This window comes from Sceloporus occidentalis, unplaced genomic scaffold, assembly GCF_023333645.1.
Source record: "Sceloporus occidentalis isolate IW3139 unplaced genomic scaffold, rSceOcc1.0.p SCAF_10, whole genome shotgun sequence".
NCBI lineage: Eukaryota > Metazoa > Chordata > Lepidosauria > Squamata > Phrynosomatidae > Sceloporus > Sceloporus occidentalis.
In genome coordinates, this window is record NW_028316990.1 from 17,081,228 (window position 1) to 17,104,358 (window position 23,131).

Here is a 23,131-nt window from a genome sequence, read left to right on the forward strand (position 1 = left end):
TTAATATTTAATTTGCTGCAGGCCATTTTGATAAATGTTAATTAAATATCTACACATTTCGTACAAAGTTCATGTACTAATATGAACAAAATAAGGCATTTTTCTTGCTTCTTGTAATTTTGGTGCTAATTACATGACTACTAGATTTATCTTTGTAATGTTTTTTTTCCTGAACAAAAATTTTATAATTAATTTCTTTAAAAGTATTTGACTTGTAAGATCAAAAAAGAAATGTGTCATTGGAGGAACTACGCTAAAAATGAATAGAAACTTTCAGTGGTGATGATTAATCTTATGAGTAATTTGGTGGAATGATAATAATTTTAAAACTCCACTAAATACCATGAATAGTTTAATGTAGCAAGATGCAGGAGGGCAAATTCTGTTTTATAAGTATTGGCAGCATAACATAGCAACAGTGAATATAAGTGAGATATCCTCAACACAACATTGCCATGCAGAATGGTGTGTAGGAGTCCATTTATTTCATTCCATTCCCTGGAATTCCTGCCACTCATTCCTATCTTTTTTTATCTGTTCTTTGCCATCTTTTTGGTCCAGTTGTTTAGGAGGTTTTTCCCCACTTTCCCCAACAGCAAGGCCTTTTAATTTTTTGTCCATAAGCATGGCACAGGGTTCCTATGAACATACAAATACCTCTGTATTTGCACAAGTGACACTTTTTGGGTGATGTTAAAAACTCCCGGCTTGAACATTTGAAACAGAGTCAATAACTCCCTGGCACAGTGGTCAAAAAAATTGAATCCTCCAGCTTTTTTACCCTAGCACATGGTAGGATTTCCCTTATGTGCCTAGAGAGAATTTGGGAATAAACAAAAAATAGAAAGTTTTGGGACTTTAGGCAGCATGGAAGTCACAAAATGGCCATAGAGGATCTACTTTCCCCACCCCTGAAATAGAGTACCTGGCCCAAAGTCTACCAGTGGCTTTATAGAAACTAGGTCTCTAAGAAAGGTCCTTCACCAATGTCACCTACCACTACTGCAGCAGCCCGGTAGTTGTTGGTCACCATAATATTTATATCCGCTTTGTTCTAGATTAAGATGAAAGAATTGTTACCTCTTTGTATTTAGAAAAGTGAGAGCATTCAGCCCTCTTCATCCAATTCCACCTCCTCAAATCCCCCTGGTCCTCTCTGGTCCACTCAATTCCACCCTCCTCCCCTCTTCAGCTCCTTCCCCCTCTTTCCTTCTCTCCTCCAAGCCTTCCCCATGAAGTCCTCTCAAGTCCCCATCAATCCATCCCTTCTCAAGTTCTCTCCTCTCAGTTCTACCTCTCCTCACCCATCAAGTTCTCTACTGCCAGTGGTCCCTCATCTCTGGTCCCTTTGCCTGTCCATGCTTGTCTGTAATGGTCCATTTTGGTCTCTGAGCCAGTCAAGCTTTCTTCCTGATGGCCGCCTCCTTTAAAATTCTCTAGGCTGAGACACTGTGGTCTGTGGCAGCAGCAGCAGTGGTGATCTAACCAGGCTCCATCTCATCCTGTTGCCTGATTTTCTTAAGGTCCACCCAGTAGGACCACAATGATCTGTGGCAGTGGCAGTGGTAACCTGCCTGAATTTACCTTTCTCCTGCTGCCCATCTCCCTTAAGGACTTCCCAGCGAGGCTGGTGTGGTCTGTGGTGGCAGCAGCAGTAGTGATCTAGCCATGCTCACTCTCTTTCTGCTCCCTGATTTCCTTAAATGCCCTCCCAGTTAGGCTGTGGTGGTTTGCGCCAGTGGCAATTTGAAGGCACATTCACACACACACACACACACACACACACACAATCCATGACTAAATTTTCCTGGTTCTGCTGCAGACATATACCCCCCACACTGCTTTTAACTAGCCCCCAGCACAATCCTCCCTGACATAAGTGAGGTCTTTTGGTGTATAGCATGGAAAAATATATCTCCTGTAAAGGCTTCCAAGATTTCAAATTGTTATTTCTACAAAGAGACGGAGAATAGGGTGCAAAATAAAATAATTAAATGGCAGTCCTGGAATGTGAAAAGATAACAACAGATCTAGCTGAATCGTGCAAGATAGCTGTTATCTGCAGCTGTGAAATCAAAGAGAGTACATGTTAATGAATAGAGATAACATTTAATGCAAAGAAGTAAATTGAATTGTACAAGCACAGCTTGATAGATGAGAGTGCTCTCATGACAAAGGGAGAAAGGAATAGGTTTTTTAAAAAAAAATATCTTTTTATATATATAACTGATAATTAGACATGATGTTAGTTGAATGCAACTGACCTGGATTCTTTTAGATATGTAAACAGCAAGAGGAACAAGTACTGAAACCAAGGGGCAGAGATCCTTTTCTCTCTGCTATAGTCTCAATGAAAATAACTGTTCTGAAGCTCTTTTTTTCTTTTTTGCACCAGAGAGAGAAACTTCCATTATCAATGGACATTTTCCTTTCATTTGTCATGATCAAGGTAGTAGATGAAAGGTTGGGCCACTTAATTTGGTTTTAGATTTGAAATTCATATGCTATTATTATTATTATTATTATTATTATTATCTAAGACATATTTCTAAGAATCAGTTTATGCTGATGTCAAACAAGAAAGGTCCAGCAACTTTTCTGGAACTATGAGAACGTTAAAAGGGTGTCATGGGTTCCACTGCAAACTAGCTGCTGTATACTCCCTGCTTTCCTGGCCTGTATGCATGCATATGAATTCTCTCCCTACCTCTTACATGTTGGTTTCTTCTTGTCCCTACCTCTCTTCTTCCAGCTGTTTTTGAAACATTAATATGTGTTGAAACACATTAATGTGTGTTGTTTCAGTTGCTTCAAACTGTAGCATGTCACCTTCATTGTATTCAGGGTCTCTCCTGCTCATTCTGCTAAATGGAGTCCTTCGTCTCAGAATCCTACACCAACCTGAAAAGTGTGTGTGCATGTGTGTCTACACATTAACCACTTTTATAAGGATTCCTATTCAGATTGCATGCTTCCAATGAAAATACGTGCAAAATTGCAGCTTAGCATCTTCCCTCTGTTTCCATGCAATAATGACCAAAAAGTAGTAAACAAGTATCATTTTGAGTAGGCAAGTGTTTCTGACTCCTTGTTTTATAGATCACGCTTTCTATCGTTTCTTGAGAAATTCCACTGAAGGGTTCCAGAGAGAAAGGAAATACACTATTAGCTGTTTTAAATGGTCTGTGTAATATGTTTGGTACAATATTATCTGATGATTTAATAAGCCACTATTTCATCATTTGGCTTCTGGTAAGCAGAACACTAGATTATGTTTTCCATTTGTGCACAATCAACAGCACTGTTTCTAACCTAATCAGAAAAATCTAGCCGGCTACAATTACTGTTTAATTTGCCACAAAACCCAGAGTTGTTTTATTTGCATAAGTAAAACAGTTCTCTGAAGCATAATAATTTTTCAGATAGACGAGAGTGTCGACAGAAAGAGAAATGAAAGCAAATGCAGATCAAACTATTGCTAGATGAAGAGCTCAATGGAACCAGCCAAGTGTTAAATGATGGCATAAATATTTGCATCCATATTATCGTTTGGGATAAAATTTAACAGCACATTGTGAGGAAAGAAGGAGTATGAAATTGTCAGGGACATGATGTCCAGAATGGCTTGTTGGCAAATTGATATACTGAGCAATGAACAACTGCCTATTCTACTTTTGCTCTTTTCAATCTTAAAACTCTTTCACATTTTCTAAGGTCTATGAAATATGAATGTGTTTATGGTCTTCCATGGATGGCTGTGGAGTTCTAAAAGGAATTGGAGTTCTAAATAGGAATTCCAAATAGGAATTAGAAATTAAACATTTCTGAAACCAAGGGCCCAAACAGACAGGCCAAAATAAAGCTGCTTCAGGTCACTTTGGAGGTATACTGTTTAAATGGTGCATGCATCCTAAGAGGCTGGAAGCTGTGCCAAAACCATGCTCCACTCCTAAAGACTGGAGTGCAGCTTTGGCACAGCTTCTGGCCTCTTAAGAGGCATGACTGGGGAATTTAAGAAATGAAACAGAGATAGGCTTCTCCAATTAAAGTCTTATTTCTATTAAAAAGGGAGGAAGGGAGGAAACCACAGCAATCCACTGTAGTTTGAATCCACTGCTCCTATCCTCCTATACTCTGGAGCTACAGAAAATAAACTTGCTCCTTCTTATGAGCCTTCGCCACCAGCACCCCATATTCTGGTGATCTCTCCTTGTTCTGCAGCAGTGGGCTGCTGTCCTTTACCAAGAAGTATGGAGAATGTGTCCCAGAGTTCGCATGCTCCCTCTCTCTGCTGCATTAACATGTTTGAAGCCAACTGCACCCAAATCAGATTCTGCAGGTTTTATCCTGACTCCGCAGTTAGGTCAGATCTGGATCATTTTCTAAACCAGAAACACTCTAAAAAGAAACTATGCCCTTTGAAGGATAAACATATAGGCCATGTCCTTTTTACTGAGACTATGGTAGGAACTTCCTTCTGTTTGTTATGCATTAACAGATCTCCCCTGGAGGAGAAGAATCAAATGTTCCTGAGTGATAACAGCAGGCTTAGCCCTAAGACCATCTCGTCTTCTTTTGGAAAAAGATGAGCCCTCCCAAGTCTCTGGAGCTTCTCATATGAACATTAAAACTGCCTGTTTGATGGGGGTTTTTCTCCCTCCTTTCATTTTCTGTACAATGCTAAGAAGCTCATCAGGATCTCGGCATGCCTTAGAAATTGTGGCAGTTATACCTAGCAGATGTTTGTTTCTTTTCTGAATCCCCAGGTCGGCCAAGATTATTGTTGTTCTGGGAAAGCAAGGTCAAAGCCAGCCAGCTTTACATTTCATTCTGAAACCAATGAGATTTGTGGTCATTCTAATCCCTTCTGGGAGTGAAACTCTGCAGTGTTCCTTTTCAATGTGCTAAACATTGGCAAGAAGCAAAGTAATACATTTGAATGAATAAAAAGCATCACAGAGAGATGGCAAGGAAAACCCTTTAGTAGCTAGTGACACAGTCTCTTCTCCTACAGGACTGAGATTATACAGTCTGCTGCCCTGCCCCAAACACTTCTTCAGCACAAACCTTAGGGGGAAATGGTGATTTTCAGGCCCATTAAACACCAAACAGTAAATATTCTCAGTGCATTACAAGTACAAAATGAAACACCTGAGTTAAATTACTTTCTGTACTCCTCTGCTGGGAAAAGTCCTACTTTGGAAAAGTCCCCATGTTCCCAATATCTCACATGTAGAAGGTGTACACTTAGAAGTACTTGCTCAACATAAACCTACTTACACTTGGCATATAGCCCTTAAATGAACTGATTATATTTCATTTTGGAAAATTAGTACTAGTTTCCCTGTGCACCTAGTGATACCATTATTTTTTTTAAAAAATACACTAATTTAATGATTTGTGGTCAGAGGATGCTGCTACTCAGGGAGGATTAAGCAATTTTTATGGGTGGGTCTCACATGTGCAGGTTGCACTTACAGGAGTTCACTTTCAGGGGTTTGTGGGAGATAAAAAGATGGGAGAAAGGCACTGGCAATCACCCAGTGAATCATTGCATGAGCATCACTAGGAGGTGTGGGGATGAAGACTGCACTAGGTGACACTTCAAGGAGGTGACACCTGCTTGGTTCCGTATGCCCACTATGGGTGCTGGTGGGAGTGGGGAACTGCTGGGAAGAGGAGGTGCCTGCAACTAAAGCATTGGTGCCACTGACTCATCCTCTTCCTGCCACTATCACCTCCCTTCCCTGCCTGGTTGGCTGTTGGGAAGCAGCCACATCAGCACCACCATCACCCAGAGGGCCCAAGGAGAGCACAAATGAGGAGTGGTGGGGGTGATGGGGAGCCAGTTGTAGTTGACGATGGGGTGAAGGAAGGGGATGCCATCTAGCAGCATCAGCTCTCATTTGTGTTTCTCTGCTGCCTTAGGCTCTCTTGACATTGGCCAAAATTGCCCAATAGCAATATCAAGTACATTTCTATACCGCTTATCAGTGCACTTAAGCACTCCCTAAGTGGTTTACAGTGTGTAAGCCAATTGCCCCCAACAAGTTGGGTACTCATTTTAGTGACTTATGGAAGGATGCAAGCCTAAGTGGACCCTGGAGCCCTGCTTGGGATTGAATTCACAATTTTGTGGCTGTGAATGGCTGCAGTACCAGCACTGAACCATGGCACCACCAGGGCTCCAAGGTAGTGATGTACAATTGGGAAGTGCAGGTTGCTGGTTGAAGCCAAGAGTGGGATGGGGGAAGAGTCTGCTAGACAGCAGGGAGGAGATGGCAGCACACTACAGTTATGTCCTGGGAGGCACAGAGGTGACCCCTACACTTGTAATTGCCCCACACATTTTAGAATTCTATTGGACTTACTCTCATAAAGTTGTGGGCCTAAGCAAACCCATATTGGGGGTAAGTGAAGCCCTCCAGAGGTTGTTGGACTACAAATCAGTATTGAGTTTGGCTCAGGATGTTGGGAATTGCAGGACAAAAGCATCTTAAAAGCTCTATTTTCCCCATCTCTATCATGTGCCAAATATCTCAACACTTTATTATAGGTTTTGTGCCCAGACATTAGAAACCATGACACAAGTCTCTCATTTGTCAAGACCATCAACAATCACCACTATGAAGATGGTGTCCTTGTGAAGGCTTTGTGATGCTGAAGTGGCACACCCAAGCAAAAATGGGCATCCTGTGGGGATGTGATTTAAAAGGCATCAAGATTTGACAACCGCCTCCCTGTTTTCCTTTTTCCTTTCCTTTCCTTTCCTTTCCTCCTTCCTTTTCTTTTCTTTTCCTTTCTTTTTTTTAAAGACAAATATCATCCTGACACTATCAGCTCAGAATCCATTTGAAACTGGGTCCTGTTCTCCTGCAAATGAAAAGGCATTAACAAATGTGAGGAATGAACCAAAGCGGAAAAAATCTCAGTCATTTTAAGCATCTTGGACTGAAGAAGCCAGCCACTCATTTATTGGGCACAAAGATAAGGAAGGAGATGTACAAATCAGATGTAACATCTGACAGCAAAAGCCAGCGTTAGAAGCAGTCTGTTAATGACAAAGATATTTCTGTCCTTTAAAGAGGCTTCTTTTAAAAAGTGTAGTTTGAAGCACAATCCTCACATTTGCTCAGCAGTAAAAACCCTTTAATTTCATCCAAGTAAGTGGGCCTAAGATCGCAGCCTTAAATTCTGACAGCAAAATGACTTGATAAAATTAAATTATACATCTGGGAGTCCAATTACAATTGCTCGTATTATTTAAAAAATGAATATAAATTAGGGCTTTCAGCTGATTAAAGAACTCTTAGTTGATTAACCATATGAGTTTTATTTATTTAATTAATTAACCGGCAAAATTTGCATCCATTTGGATTTGAACAAGACAATATGCTGAAGGGGGAAACACATATTTTTAAAGATTCTGCAATGTGGATAATGCAGATAACAATGTAAGAAAGTGATTTCCAATTGAATCAGAACATCTAGCTCAATATTGTCTAATGACTGGCTGGCCAGAGCTTCAGATACTGATCTTTGATAACCCCACCCTGAAATGCTAGGGCTGGCAGTGTACAAATAATGTATTCTATCACTTTGTTATTATACACTCATTTTAAAGCTCAGATGGAAGTAAATCCAAATGTGCATGCTTGCATTTGTATCTAATGCCCAAAGGATAATATAATCATAGAATCCTAGAGTTGGAAGAGATCACAAGGGCCATTCAGTCCAACTCCCTGCCATGCAGGAACTCACAATCAAGACACCACCAACAGATGGCCATTCAGCCTCTGTTTAAAGACCTCCAAAGAGGGAGATTCCACCACTTTCCAAGGGGCTGTCAGGAAGGTCCTCCTAATATTTAGCTGGGATCTCTTTTCCTGCAGCTTGCATCCATTGTTCTGGGTCCTGTTCTCTGGAGCAGCAGAACACAAGCTTGCTCCATCCTCATTTTGACATCCCTTCAAATATTTAAACATTTGTCTGTCTTTTTGGCCACCCATGGTATCCTAACCACTCTTCTCCAACACCACATCTCAAATGAGTTGATTTTCTTTCTGTCTGCTTTCTTTATTGTCCAGCTCTGTTTTAGGGAATTATATTTCTGGAGTATAAGATAAACACACTTCTAGGATGTGTTTTAAAAGGTCTCGATTATATCAGTGACATACCAAGGATAACATGTACTGTCAACTAGGGTAAGGGTGCAGAGTGCTGGTTAATTTTTATACAGTATGCATTTTCAAGTAAATTGTCCTAATGAAAACTTCTTGAGCTAACATGTGGATCTGAGAGGCTGTGCAGACTGCTCTTAAGGGACAGCCTGCAGCCACCTTCAGCTGCTCCAGATCCAGACCATAGCAACTCCATGCGCCAGCCCTGATCTGACCTTTCCAGGGTGCAAAAAAAGAGCCACAAAAAGCAATAGCCATGGCACCAAGGCTTTAAGGTGCTCCTTTGGGCACTGTATCATGTGGATGCAATGCCAGAGGAGCACTGTGATGCTGTGTTCTGCATGGAGCAGTGCATGTTGTCATGCCACCCAGGGACCAGAGTCGGGAGGTGCGTCATGTGAACATCACACCCCAACTCTGGCCCCATGCTGGCCTTTATGGTCAGTCTACATAGGCTCTGAGTCCCAGAATTTTCCAAGCTCTTTTAAAAAATGTGTGATTCAGCCTTCAGAAATGTTTTTTGTCTTTCCTTCTTAAGGGAAAGTTTTGTATACAATATTTGCATCAGGGAACGATGCATAGAAAGAATCTATGCAGATTTTGTTCTTTTTAAATACCTAGAATGATATGGAAATTTGACAGAATTGCTTGATGACTGAACCAACCAACTAGAGGTTATTAATGTTGGGTAAATGTGTTTAATAGAGTCATATCTGCTCTTACGCATCCAGAAATTAAATCCCCCCCGCCGCCGCCGCCGACCAGGGAATTTCCATGTAAATTGGCAGCTCCATCATTGAACTGTTATTGTTTTGGGTCAAAGACAATGTGTGCACTTGTGATGGGGGGGATTCTGTAGTAGTATTGTCATGGTCACGTTTTTATAAAAACAAATTAAGGGAGAAAGCCATTTAAATTACTTGGATATTTCTTTTCCCATCAGCAGTGGAATTTATATACCTCAGAAAGTAATATAACTCTTTGATGGGAATTGCTTATTTTCTTTTGACAGCTTTTTAGTGGAAAAGATAGAAATCAGATTGAATTTCAACAGTGAGAAATGGAGAGTGGCTTCTACCAGCAGGCAGCTCAAGGCTCCTAATTTTGTCTCCGTGAAGAAAGGATAAAACAAAGCTGGCTGCTTCATACGTCTCACCACAAGGAAGGAGAAAAACCCTAAGTGGTGGAGGGGGGGAGGTCCACAACAAAGATCCTCTGATCCATCAGTTGTTGTAGGATTCCCTCATCTCCAGTCAAGGGCACATCATTATTGTGTAGCTTGATTTTGAGAAAATCCTGGACACAAACAAGGGAAATGAAATATAACCCCATACTCATTTGCAACTGAAAATAATGTAACAGAAGTTGTTGTTCCAATGCAATATACACTACCCTTCATGTTGTTATACCTGTCCTTCACAGGGTTCAGGGCCACATGCATGTCCATTTACACATCACCAAAAAATAGGAAATGCATATTAAAAGGGCCTATTTGTATATGCAAATATAGTTCTGTATAGATGCAAAATTAGAAATTAACACTATTGTTTGAAAAGAAACTGAAATCTCAAACTAGTGGAGAACAGTTCATCGCCAGGGGCCTGATTACTTAGTCTATTGTTTAGAAACCATTAAGCTGGACTGGAAATAACAGAAATTATCTGGTTTTGTTCTTGTTCTTTCCATACTGATTGATTGATTTGAGGGGAACCATGTGACATTTTCCCCATCCTGAAATATTCCCTGAGAACTGCCAGCATATGTAGGACATTTCATTCCTACATATGTGGTCAGTTTAAATTAATCCAGTATTTTCCAAAATGAAATATACTTCTCTGCCTGTGTTATTTCAGAACTAGTTATGATGGCCGCCACCAACAAACACAGAAAAGAACTGGAAAGTCTTGGTATTACCAGGGATTTCTTTCCCTTTCCAGATTAGTCTGTCTAATGGTATGGCCAGCCCTGCTTCGTTGCCTTTATGACAATTGTGCATGCATGCTTATGCATTGATTTTCTGTGTGTTGTGTCTCCCTCGGGCATTCTCACTGAGCAGGTGGGAAGCAAGCATACATCAGCCATTAGAAGCAATGTCTAGCATCCACTCTGTGGAAAAGACACCCAAGTCAGCTCTGTCCTGCTTTCTGGACCCTTGGGACAGGACCCTGGCTACTCTTTTGTGCATCCTTTTGTCTATCTTGGTTTGCTAGCTATTGACTTGTCTTTCTGTTTCTTGACTACTGGACTGCAAATTACCCATGTGATTTTTCTCTTCTATGACACCATGCAATTCCTTGTGTTGAATGGCAGGGTTACACAACAAAATGAACAAAAGATTGTGCAACCCATTTCACAACTTAGTGACCATCTGTATATGCAGGGCAGTATGTCGTGCACAACTCAGCTTCTACAAACTGACACTGGATGCAGATGTTCAGCACCAGACAAAACTGTTTCTGCAGGGTAAAAAACAGGAATCTCATCAATGACTACCTGAAGCCATACACTTAACCTATTTTCCCATTAATCTATTCATGTTTTTATTGTGTGCTTTCAGGACATTTCTGAGTTATAGAGATCCTAAGACAATGCTATCATTGGGGTTTTTTCTGAGCAAGATTTGTTTAGAGAGGGTTCTGCATTGCCTTCCTCTCAGGAGACTTGCCTAAGATCACTCTGTGGGTTTCCATGGCTGAAAAGGGATTTCAGATCTCATCCCCCAAAGTCAAAGTCCAGCACTCAAACCACTACAGCATGCTGATTCTTGCTATTCATGATGTAACCTTATCCAAGTACATTCCTGAACCAACACCTGAGACTCCAAGTGTTTAGGTGTGTACAGAAATGAGACACACATTTTTCATCCGATCATTTCATGCCATTTTCTGTTTTGTCCAAATAATATACCCTCCTCCAGTCTTCAGTTCCTCTTAATACTCTTCCTCCTATAAAGCATAATGATAAAACATATCACAATAATTCCTCACTGACCGATCACAGCTCCCTACTGTGTTTCCCATTATTACTTCTCTGGCTTTTCTCTCATTGCCTTTATCATCTTCTGTCTTTATCATATTGTTTTACTTCTTTTCATTGCAGCCTTCTTCCTGTTGAATCATTCTATCACCTTGCTCCTCATACTGCAGATCGCAGTGGTTGCTTCGCAACCCATCTCCAATGAAAGAAGTATCTCTCTAATCTAATCTAACCTAACCTAACTTTCACTTTATAATCATATATCTTTTCCTCTCTTGATACATTGTTAATATTGTCTTGGTCATGAAAATGCAATTTCGGTTCTCATAAAATCTTTGTTAGCTGAGAAAATAGAAATAAAATAAAATATCAGAAGTAAAATATAGCAGTGGAATACCTCTTAGTGTAGGAGGTAGTTTTATGCCTCACTGTTTAGCCTTAGTGCTTATCTACTAAGAAGATGAGACTTACTTTCTGTTGGTCTGGTGGTCTTCTAATGCTTAGTTTGCTAGTTTATGCCATCAAGTTTTCTGGGTGACTGTGTGTAGGGACTGGCATAGTTCTGTCTCTTACTGAGACTGGAAACAATTATTATTGTATCGGTAAAGGTAAAGGTAAAGGTAAAGGTAGTTCCTGGACATGAATGTCTAGTCGTAACTGACTGTAAGGGTTGTTGCTCATCTCTGTTTCTAAGCCAAAGAGCCAGCATTGTCTGAGGACTGCTCTGGTGGCCATGTGGCCAGCATGACTACACAGAATGCTCTTACCTTTCTACCAAAGTGGTACCTAGTTATCTATCTGTATTTCCATGCTTTCAAATTGCTAGGTTGGCAGAAGCTGGGACTAGTGACAGGATCTCCCTCCATCATGTAGCACTCAGACCTCAAACTGCCAACCTTCTGATCTTCTGATCATCAGAACCGGCATCGTAACCACTAAGCCACTACATCCCTATTGTATTTGTAACCTGACCAACATACTGGCCTTCTGTTGAACCTCCTCTTATACACACTGACAGTTTAATTTGATTCCATAATTAAATTGGATGAAACATTCAGCCTTTTTACCTATTGAAGCAGACAGGCTGAAAAGGCAAGCAGTAACCCACGAAAATAACTTTTCCTTTCAATCAACTGTGCAGCCTTCACAACCACACAATGGTCAGAAACATTGTCAAGTACTTTTCCTCCCACTGTGGCATAGATGGGTGAAACTGATCCTGTTGACTGATAGGTAGATGTTAAAAAGCGCAGGGGCTCTGTAGAGGAAACAAAGGAAACAAAGGTAAAAAAGCAGCCACCTCCGAAATGAACCTGGGTCTGTCTAGCAACCAGATATAATGGGGACCAGCTCCCTCATATGTCTTACTTAAGGGATATCCAATAATTTGTATTTTTGGTGCCTTGAATTAATATCATATTTGACTCTGGTGGAAGCAAAAAGGGGAGAAAGAGTGAAAAATAAAATAAAGATGGCAGATTCAGGTGGCACATTTTTCAAACTTAGGCTGGCTGGTTTTAACCAGAAATCCAACTTTCCCCCCACCTTTCCTTCTTTCTTTGTTTCTTTCTTTATTTCATTCGTTCGTTCGTTCAATCATTTTTTCTTTTTCTTTCTTTTTGTCCAACAAACAGTCGCTTTCCCCAGGTTTGCTCGCTTCTCCTTTTAATTAAAATGCTGACAATCATGGATAAGGGGAACAAAATACAAAGGTAATTATGTACTGAAAAACATATTCCACCAGAGCCTAAGCTATTACCGGTTTCTCAGCTATCTGCTCATCTGACAACTTTACAGGGAAAGGTGTTGTGAATTTCAAATCCCTTGCCATTCCCTGAGGAAGCCCTGTCTCGTGCAGTATGTAGCCTACGGAGACCAAGGAATGGAAAAGCAAAGGCAGGGAAAAATTAAATACAGAAAGAAAGAAAAACAAAGGGGCTGCACTGATGCACAGGGACTTGCTTGGATTTTGTGTTGTCAGGACTGGCGGGGAGGGAGGGAAGGGAGGAATAGCTCAAGAAATAGATTGAGGGCCTTTTTTCTTATCCTCTAGGTAGGAGGAGGAGAAACAAACAAAGTGTACAAAGCAACATCTTTTGCTACTCAAGGAAAAGACTAAGGCTGTAGTAGGCGACTAAGCCACAGCCGGTTACTTTTGAGACCTTATTGGACCCTGCTGGGTTTCTCGCCATTCTTTGTTGAGTGCTAAGACACTATCACACTGGGCTGGTGACAAAATGTTGCAATGTTGTACACTTCTGTATAAGATTACAGACAACCACATCCTTTTAAAGGTGTTGCAGAGTGTGCATCTCCATAGGGGCACATTAAAAGCTCTTGCTTCACTTGAATGGCAGTCCAGAGCACAACATGCTTCAGTTGCAAAGGCTTATTGATCTGCACAGTGCAGAATGAGATCCAGGAAGTATTTCTTTAAGGCACACATAACTCCTTTTCCCTCTGCAGAAGCTGAAATAAGGTAGTTTCATACTAGAATCTTATCCCCATCATGTCATTTCATTAATCCATTTCTGAACTTTCTTGTTGGTGTTTTTCATATCCTACATTCCCCTCTCCGAATAGATTGCTACATTCCTTGTTTAGGTGGTTCTCTCTCAGTTGCCCAACGGTAGCCTGAATGGTTCTGGATGTATTGATGAACAGCTCCACAGTTTCCAAAGGAGAAAAGAGTCCTACTTGCTCTACCCAGATAAATCATATAGTTTCTACCTTTGACAAATCCACCACCTTGTGATTTTGCAGTGTGTTCCGGTGAAACACATTACACAACTCTTTTGCTTCAATCCACCGAGGTTATTGGAATATTTGCAACTGAAGCAGAGGTAAAGGACATGTACATGCAGTTATTCAGTTCATATTAGGACATGTGTCTGTCTGTCTGTCTGTCTTCTCATTATATTCTTCAGATATGTTCATCATTCCTCAAACTACCATTTGATTTATGGAAAGACTTATGGGACGACTTTGAGTGTCATTGTTTTAAAGTGAAGGGCATTGTATATTATCAAGTGTTTGAAGAATGGAAGCCTTATAGCTGCATATTGATTATTTTGAGCTATCCATTTACGATATCATCATCATCATCATCATCATCCAGAACAAAATTTCTGATTTGCCATGGGCATACATTCACTAATAGGTAGTAATGTTAACTCATAATATATCTGATGAAAGTGAAAAGCAACTTGATCTTGTCCTATCCTTATCAAATATCAAACTATATTAAAAAGACATATTTTTCCTCAGTCATGGGTACATGTCAAAAAAATGACTGACAACTTCATGTCTCTTCTTTTATGAGGCTGCTCCCTTGCCGTTTTGGAGATGTGTGTTCATGAATGAGCCTCGATTATACATGGACTGAGTGAAAATCAGAAAAGCTGTGTTTGAAGACTTACTACTTCCAAATTTACAAAGGACAACACAAGGTAAAAACAAGTGTTATTCATATACCTTATGGGAATGCAGGTGTGAGCTACACGCATTAATACTTGAGAGCCAATACACTGCTGGAGGAAGGTTATCATTAAGTCTGCATTACTTTGCCATCAATTCACTATGTTGTTACTAGATTATTTTCACTCAACACCACCTGGGAACCATTGCTCCTGGTTAGCAGAGGGGGGAGGATTGTCTATGTATGTGCACATAAGTGTGTGTATCTAGAAAAGCCAGCATGATGCAGTTGTTTGAGCATTGGACTACCACTCTGGCTGTATACCAGGGTTCAAATCCCCGCTCCACCATAAAAAACCACTAGGTGGCCTTGGGTAAATCACACGCTCTCCATCTCAGAAGAAGGCAAAGGCTTATCCCCTTCTAACCAACTCCAGGGCCACCATAATTTGGAAACAACTTGAAGGCACATAACAACAATATTGATAGACAGATAGAGAAATATCTATAGAAACAGTGTGTGTGTGTGTGTGTGTGTGTGTGTGTATGAGTCTACCTATATGAACTTGTATTGATTGGGAACTGGTGATAAACAATGAGCTTAAAAGGCAATTTGGCTACATATTTCCCAAAAGGAGCATGATTTCACTTACAGCAAGTAGTAGTTTCTATTGGGATCTGAATAATCTCATTTTTTCTGATTCCCAAAGGATGTCAAGAGCAATGAAACAGTTTTTTGTCCCCAAGCTTTGAGACCTTTGGAGATTGTTTTCCCCACAATGACGGAACACTCTGTAGCTTTTCTACTAGAGCTGTGCAGCTTGCCCAGAAAACCATATAGTCGTCCAGAAACCGCATGCATCTCCTGAGAGCTGTGCTGACCTCCCTGAAAACTGTGCAGGTTTTAGCATGGCAAGGAGAAAGCCCAATTGGCAAAGCTGGCAGCTTCGGTAAGCCTACGTTTCTTTTTCCTGGTTTGTAACATTTGGGTTGTTCAACTCTGCAACTAGCAAAGCCATGGTGATGTAACCTTCTGTTTGTATAGGGCTATAGCATGCAATTTCATTTTGCATTTTGTGCACTTTGCCCCAAGCAGGTAGCTAAAAACTCTCTGCACTCTTCTGTGCATAGTGAAAAGACCCCAAGTGCAGGTTTTTACTACAAAGCTACACAGTTTCTTAAACTATTGAATGTGCTGGAGCAATAACAAAAACAAAAAGTTCCTACAAAGTTGCAGGAGCTTTCAACATGTCATTTTTCTTCTCACACAAGTTTTTCAGAGGGTCAGGAATTTCAAATTTGACCCCAGTCAGAAACAGATGAAATTGAATTCCATCTATATAGCCTTAATGGTTTACTCGGGGCTTAACCACAAGGTGTGCATGAAAATGACCATGTTCACCTTTAATTTGTTAAGAGAGGAAAGGGAAAAGGCAAATGTAGTCCAACATGTACTGTGGATTTTAAGAAAGCTGATTTCTGTAAACCTAGAAAAATTCCGCAGGAGATCTCATGGTCTAAAATGCTGAAAGAGCAAGGAGTTTGTGATGAATGGGAGTATCTTAAAGCTGAGATATTGAAGGCATAATTGCAAGCATTTCCAATAAGGAAGAAAAATGGGCAGTGGCAAAGAAGAAACCAGGATGGATATATAAAGAAATTTCAGGAGAGCTGTGGTTTAAGAGAGACGTATAAAAGAAGTGGATGAAAGGGAAAAAATACTAAAAGGGGAATTCAAATGAAGAGCCAGTATTTGTAAGGATAAACTCGGAAGAAACTAAAGTTTGGAATGAGCTTGGGTTTTCTAGAGAGGTTAAAAATAATACAAGATGGTGTTGACTATGTTTAGAGGAAGAGGAAGAATGGGAAAATGTTAGGGCCACTATGGGGAGAATATGATGAAATAGTAGTAGGAGATGGGGAGAAAGTGGGACTGCTTTGCCTTAGTCTTCTTCCCAAATAAAGTAAGGGGATTGCACAAAGAACAGGCAAAGAATAAACAGGTAACACAGAAATGTGCAGCATCTCCAAATGAATTCACGTCTCAGGGGCCTGATGACCTGCATCCAAGAGTACTAAAGGAGCTAATAAAAATAGTAATAATTAGTACTAAAGTAGTAATCATAATCTTAAACACTAAAAACAGCATTTATTTATAAGGTTAATCTTAGTGCCACAGTAATGTGATCTCAGAGCCACTGTTGCTCATCTTTGAGGATGAACACAAGATATCTCAGCAGAATGATGGAGTATTGTCCCCATTTTTGTAAAGTGGACATAGGAAACTACTGACCAGTCAGCTTGAGGTCAATATCAGAAAAAGTTGCAGAATATATTATAAACTGCAAGCCAGTCTGCATTTAGAAACACTCTGATTACTAAAATCCAGCAAGGATTTTTTTCAAAAATTAGTCATGCCAGACTAATCCCCCTATTTTTTGTTGTTGCTGTTGTTAATAAAATTACAAATCTGGGAAATCAGAGCAATGCTTTTGACATCGTATTTCTTGACTTCAGTAAGTTTTTGACAAGGTGTTATCCCTCTCCAAACCCCTACACTATAAACTCCTACCTAGGGCGATTATCTGTGGATTATGAATAATGGCTAAAATGTGGCCTAAGTAAGCACTTTTTGTTCTTTTTTCTTTTCTCAAATGGAAGCGTGATGTGCTCTGTTGGACTTACCCCAGCATATAGAACAGAAACAGCTAAAATAGAATTACAGAGTGCAGAGATGGGTGGAAAGTTTGCTCAGTTTGTCTCATTTTATAATATGGTCATAATTTGTTCATTTTTTGCATAAATGGAATGGTAAAGAATTTGAAATAATAGGTGCTGAAATAATGATTCTGCCTCTGTCTCTCCCTTTCCTCAGTTCTTCCTCTCTGTGTCCCTAGGGCACAGGATTCCTTAAATCTCCCCCTCTGAAATTTATCCTTTTGGGCGAAGACACATAGGGAGCCTTGGTGGCAGAGTGGTTAAATGCCAGTCCTGTGGCCACAAGGTTGTGAGTTCGATCCCAGACAGGGCTCCAAGGTCCACTCAGCCTTATTATTATTATTATTAACCTTTATTTATGAAGCGCTGTAAATTTACACAGCGCTGTACATGCAATCTTTTTAGTTAGACGGTTCCCTGCCCTCGGGCTTCCATCCTTTCATAAGTTGGTAAAATGAGTACCCAGCCTGTTGTGGGCAATGGGCTTACACATATGGTAAACCTCTGAGAGAGTGCTAGTTCACTGATAAGCTGTATAAAAATGTATTTGCTATTGCTATAGAATTTCACATTACATCACAGGTGTCATTTTCTAATATTGCTCTTCTTTTAAATAATAATAATAATAATAATAATAATAATAATAATAGCTGCCTTGACTGATTTTCCTGTATGTCGTGATGAGACCTAAAGTACCTGCAACATTATATATAAATAAAATACTACCACTACCACTACTACTACTACTACTATATTGTCTGTATATTTCCTCCAATACATGTAATTTTGCATGTATTGTTTATGAAATAACTGCACTGGAACTTCCAGTAAAATATCAAAAGACAGTGGCATCTTCATTGGCAAGTTTGTTCAAGGCTCTGTATTAGGAAAGTCCATGTTAAAAGTTAAGTACACATTAATAAGAGTACATGATGGAGTGGTTTGAGCATCGGACAACAAACCTGGAGACAGGGTTCAGTTCCCTGCTCAGCCATGGAAACCCAATGTGTGGCCCTCTTAACCCCAGAAAACCTAGTGATAGGTTGCCTTAGCATTACCATAAGTCAGAAATGATTTGAAGGAACACAACATTGAACACATTAACATGGGAACCCAAAGAATGGGCTCCCATCTCATATCAAGAAATCAAAACTATGTATCACTAACGACTTATTGTGGTCATACTAAATGCATGCTTTGTCACTATGTGACATTATCTTTGGGGTGGGGGTCATGCCTGGAGGCAATGTCTTGAGCCTTTGGTTTCATTTGATTTGTTGTTGTTGTGTGTCCTTCGAGTTGTTTCTGAATTATGCTGACCCTAAAGCACCCTATCATGGGGTTTTCTTGGTAAGTTTTGTTCCGGGGAGGTTTACCATTGCCATCCTCTGAGGCTGAGAGAGTGTGGCCTAGTGGGTTTCATGGCCGAGCTGGGAATCGAACCCTGGTCTCCAGAGTTGTAGTTCAACCCTTGAACCACCATGCCATGAGTCTGAGATGCTTCGGAGGAGAAGATGCCCTCTCAAAATTTGTATACAGAGGAGAAAAGTAAACACAGAAAACTAATGGCATCCATGCAGTGAAGCTGAAGAACAGCAGGACAGTTAATTGTCATTTCCAGAAGCTATGAGGAACAAGGAAGAAATTATGAGCTTATATTCAGCGACAAATTATATCCGAACAGATTCCTGTAGGGAGCTGTTTGACGTGATCTCTTCCCCTTCCATTGACCTTGCTGTGTTTCTGCTTGCCCTCCTTATTGTGCTTAGGGCTGTGTGCCCAAAGGCGGTTTCTAGCCATTCACTGATGGATTGTCAGATTGTTTGATGGTCCAGACTGAACACTTTTGGCATGACTTATATCTGTCATGTGAGGCTTTTCTTCTCTTTCTTTCTCTTAAAAAAATTACACATCGAACTCTGTAGATTTTAGTAGTCTGCACTGCCAGTGCTAAACAACTCTGTCTTTGCTCTGTAATGGCCATCTTTAATGTGATTGTCCTGGGGTGATACAACACTTATTTGTTCGGCTGTCAGAGATGTGGGAGATGTTACTAATGGCACGACAAACTATTCCCTCCTCTGCTTTGATCAGAGGAGCACCGTGGCTTATTTCAGCCTCTGGAATGTTTCAGCTGCCAGGTCACATTACCATTCTCATTACGCTTCGATCCTGTCCTTGGAGTATATGTTTCCCATGTCTTTTTACCTGATATAACCTCTATACGATTCACAATCTGGACCAGGGAATGCAACATCACAAACAGGGAGAAACAGAATGGATGGTGTCTTCCGAAAGACCCCAGTGCTACATAAATTCTGATTAATCAGAACATTTAACAAGCTGTGGTTGTTTGTGACATATATGGGCTCCTTTTCATTCAAAGAGCACAGATATATATATATATATATATATATATATATATATATATATATATATGATTCCCCTTTCCTAGACATAACAACTTTTATTTCTCACAACAATCCTAAGGAAAGTGTTTGGCACAAGGTGCGAATCCATGATCCACACAGGTGATCAAAGTTTTGAAACTTGATCTCCCTAGTCTTGGCTACAATTGCAAAATACATTTGCATTAATTGAGATTTTAATGATGGTTCCCCAAAGGGTGCTCTTCAGCATGTCTTTGAAAAGCATAGCCTTATCTTCCAATTTGCCATTATCAAAATATATATCACACAATTGCCAACTTATGTCTTTCTCTCTCGCTCGCTTTCTTTTAATTACGTGTCTCAAAATGTACATAACCAATGAGGCTGCGTCTGTGAAAAAATGTTCACAAATGTGTTTTCGTAGGTGGGAGATTGTACCAAAATGCATACGCAAAGAAAAAAAATGTGTACAATTTTTAAGTGACACTAAAATAGTGACACTGTTCTGAACAGTAATGAAAGAGAAAGCCTCATAGAGTAACAGGAAACAAGCATTCAAAGTATACAAAACTGGAGGCAGAGAAACGAAATGAAGGCAGAGATGATCACATCTCCAATCCTGACATCAGGTCCCTTTATGGAGGTTGAACCTACTCAGATCAACTGAGACCTTTCCTTTGCATATTCTCTTGAAGTCAAAGCATTTGGGGAGTGTGGAAGATTATGGGTAACAAATTTTCCAATCCCCAAAAAATCCAAATCCCAGAATTCCAAAGTATGGAACCATATCAATTAAAGTGGTGTCAAACCACGTTAATTCTGCAGTGTGGCTGCAGTCAAAGCCTCCTATTGGCAGCACTATGGACATGTTTTACTTGGGGCAATATTAGGCTGCAAAGGTAGGTTTCTGGGCCACGTTTAGTCACTCATAACTAGAAAAATAAATTCTCAACAGTTATAATATTGTACATCCAGAGTATGATATCATAGCTGTTGAACAATGTGATATTCAGTACCTGCAACAAATAAATATCAATAAATAGATCCTGTTGTTGTTGCTAAATTTGTAAAACTCTTGCATTTCTCAGCAGTTTATGGGTGTAGACTTGAATTAACAAGCCATTTGATCAACGAAAACAAGAAAAATGAAACGTCTTTCAAACATTAAAATGAGTAATGAGTTTATAGACTTAATCCAAAAGCAATTTAATGTTAAACATTCATATGAAATTAAATGAGCCATTGAATTTGCTATATAAGCAAGCATTAATCTTATAAAGCTAGGGAGACTGGAATGCTATACAGTGACCCATTAATTTCAGGGTTTAATGCGAGGTCTGCTTAATGCCCACAGTCCATTAAAAAGTCTGATCTCACAATATTACAGCTTTTTCATAACAGTTTAAAGCCCTTATTCATTTGTTTTAATTTCTGTAATCACTAGATAATCTGGTTTTACACGATTAGAGCTACAAATCTAAACCCAATGTGTGTTTTCTTCATGGGAAGCCAATCCTGCATATTCTTTCTCCTCCAAGACAAAACTTTTTAGGGAAGTTTTAAGTATGAATTGCTTTCAGAATTGTAAAATCACTTTTCAGCACTGGGTATAAGAATATGAAACACCATGAAAGGATAGCTCTTTGAAACAGATGCAATGAATTCTTTATTTGGATAGGTACCTATGATGTTTTACTTTTTGGGGCTGGTTTGCCAAGCCACAAGGGCAAAGAACCTGTTACATTTATGATGACTGGCTTTTGAAAACTGCTATTTTCAAATCCGGTTGGTAATTCTCCAATGAAAAGGGAGGTGAGCGCATTGTAGGTTTTGGCTAACTTTAATGGAGCTGTCCAAGGTGCTGGGCTTATTTAAGAATAGGTTCTAACACCTTTTTAAGGTCCTTTAAAGCCTAGGTTAAAACATGGTGTGGGTTCTTTGCCCCGCTAACAAAGAATCAATCAGCTGCTCCTCTTCAAATCGACAACACATTGAATCTCAATCCACTGTTTAAAAATACAACTGGTCTATTTATTCATACAGTGGAACATCCACAGACAGTTAACTCCAGGAGTACATGGATTTCCCTACAGATTCAAAAGCTGGCTGGGATAACCCTGAAATCTCAGTTGCATGGATCAGCATCTCCATTTGTATGTTGGATATAGTTTGAGCGATTATGATGGGCCTCTTCCAAGTTGGGGAGACCTTGGTAAGAACAGCCATGTTATTTTCACAGAGATTCCTACAATAAGGACTTCCATTTGCACCAAACCAGGTTCCAAGCTCATCAATAGCCTTGTATAGGGACTTTCTTGTGACACTGGGAATTTATATACAGCGTGCCTGCACCATATGCAGCGCGCCATACGCGGTCTTGAGCATACGCACTCAAGCCGCGGGGAGCGCGCGGGGCGGAAGGGGCGGCTTGTCCCATTCAATTGAATGGGGGTGCATGTCCGTGGCACCTCGCACGCCACCGCACCGCCGCACCGGCGTGCACGAGCCCCATTGTTTCCAATGGGGCTTGAGCATAGGCAGAATTCACCTTACACAGTGGGATCCGGAACGGATCCCCCGCGTAAGGAGACAGCCGACGGTATAATCAATCACATAATTATATTCAGACTAACACAGCTATGTCTCTGAAGTCCACCCTCATGGACATTAAAATATCTGTCCTACAATCTTCATTTGAAAGGGTCAGGTAACAGGGAGTGGGAAGAGATATATCTGAGAACCTGGACATATGGTGTAAATCAAAACAGACAATACTAGTAATCTACATAAGGTGATAGTCTAATTTGATGCAAGGTTGTTTCATATGACCCAGAAACTTTATGACTACCATATATCATACCTCAAAGACTGATGTATAGAAGAAGAAAAAACAAACAAACTAAAACACACTTCAAACTGTCCTTTTAAATAAATGAATGTGTAAGAATCAATAGTCAAAGAAGAATCGCTTCTCGGCCTTTTGGCTAAGATCAAGTGTAGTCAAAGCAGAATGTTTCCCATGCTATTGCTGCCATTTTGGAAGGTCATGGATTTAAATGTCTACTTCTAATCAGTCGTTCTTTCCTATGAAAACCAATCAAGATGGAAAGGTTGATATTTAAATATGTTTATCTGTTAAACAGGTGTTCCCATTTGACATACTAATCCTAGTTCTAATTCCTTTTCACAAATCTAAGGTCAACACTAAATAGATCTTTTTTAAAAAATAAATAAATACGGAGAAAACCTCATGCAATGCGGTCACGAAATGAAAAAGATGATAATTATCATGCCAAACTTTTATTTAACTGAATGTCCTGATTGATATTTTAGATGATAGCACTGAAGTTCACCATACTGCAGTTTTCTTGCCCAGGAAAATACTTGTAAATAGGAAAAAGTGTACATGTAAGACTGAACCAAACAGCGAGTCAGTCAAGTCTCCCTTCC